This window comes from Malurus melanocephalus, unplaced genomic scaffold (genome assembly GCF_030028575.1).
Source record: "Malurus melanocephalus ecotype Western Australia unplaced genomic scaffold, MMel_1.1 scaffold_267, whole genome shotgun sequence".
Classification (NCBI taxonomy): Eukaryota; Metazoa; Chordata; class Aves; order Passeriformes; family Maluridae; genus Malurus; species Malurus melanocephalus.
The window spans coordinates 594838-596373 of NW_026623499.1; positions in this window are offsets into that span (position 1 = coordinate 594838).

The window sequence follows — 1536 nt, forward strand, 5'->3', positions numbered from 1 at the left end:
AAAAAATCTGTTAGAAAACTACAGCTGTAAAAGTAGGAAAGGATTTGCATAACCTACTGCTCTGTAGGTCTCCGCGYACCCAAAGGATTAGCCAAGCATTCATTACCATGAATATCTTGAATTACGTTACCGATTTATACGACAGAGTATAAAATACTGCACAAGAAGACTGGCTTCTTCCCTGTGAAATGAATTGACTTAACCACTGCTTGAAAGAGATCTACATACTAAGGGCTCATCTACTCACCTCTCTTTACAGTCCCGTGAAAGTCAGTCACAGCAATTCGGTTGCTCTTAGGACTAGCTTTAATCTTGGAGGAGATCCTCTAGGAAAAAAAAGCCCGTGTCTGCTCTCCGGCTTCTGGCGGGTTTTAAGCACGGTGCAACTCTGGCTAAAAGTAGGAGAAGGACTTTTCTCCGTATTCCCCTCATATTTGTAAATACAGCCCTGCTCTGCAGGGCTCGGCGCTAGCGGAACATGCAGGAATGCCCACTGGCGTTTGTCAGCCCTCCACACTATCTTTCTTTATACGTGAGGGCTGATTTCCCGCAGACATCATTGTTATGATGGCTCATTTAATCAAACTGTTTAATTGCTCCGGTAATCACTATCATCATCACAGGTACTCAATCATTCATCATTTTGGAGGGGTTTATTGACCTCTGGAGCTCATTCCCTTCGCCTATTAAAATCAGGCCAAATATCTATAACTGCCCCTTGAGTCATTTTCTTAAAGTTAAAGAAAAAAAAAAGACAAAATAAACAAAAAACCCAAACCTCTGAAAAGCATCGTCATCACCACAAAAACAAACCAAACCAAAATCTAATAGAGTATTTTTTTTTTCTGCCGTGTATTTTCAAAAGCCATCTATGTATGAGGCCACACTCACAACCGGGTACATAATCATAGATAAATCCCACTATTAACGGGATAGTCTGTTTTAGATTTTATGTGCAGGGGACCGTGAACGAGGGTGGGGGGTTGGGGAGGACAAAACTGCAGCAATCGATAGTTTGACCATCGCTCCTCCCCTAAACTTCAAGCATCCCCCATGATTGATGATCCCGGGTAGCTTTGGTAATTGACTGCTCTGAGGTAAGGCATGGTGTAGCTTCAGCGAAGTGATTGGGCGAGAGAAACTCACCAAAATTAACGCGTGTGTGTGTGTGCCTGTGTGTTTGGAAAAGTTCATTTGGTACTCAAGGGTGGGGGGGGTGCATCATCTCACTTAATTTGCTAAATAACCTCACTGTAATTAGCACTACCATTAGAAGGCATTACCGAGCTAATACTCCAGCATACATTCCACAAGCGCAACGTCGATAAACGGTAAAGTCCAGCAACACACACACGTAAATACAGCGCTCACCGCCGGATCCGCTCAAAACGAACATGCAAACAGAAATCTACATAACATCTGGATCTCTCCTACAAAAGACTGAGCATGACTTTGTTTTTAAGCTCTTTACAAAGCCTGGCAGCCTAATCGCAAAACTAAAAGGGATTTCCCCCTCTCCCCCCCTCGCCTCTCTCC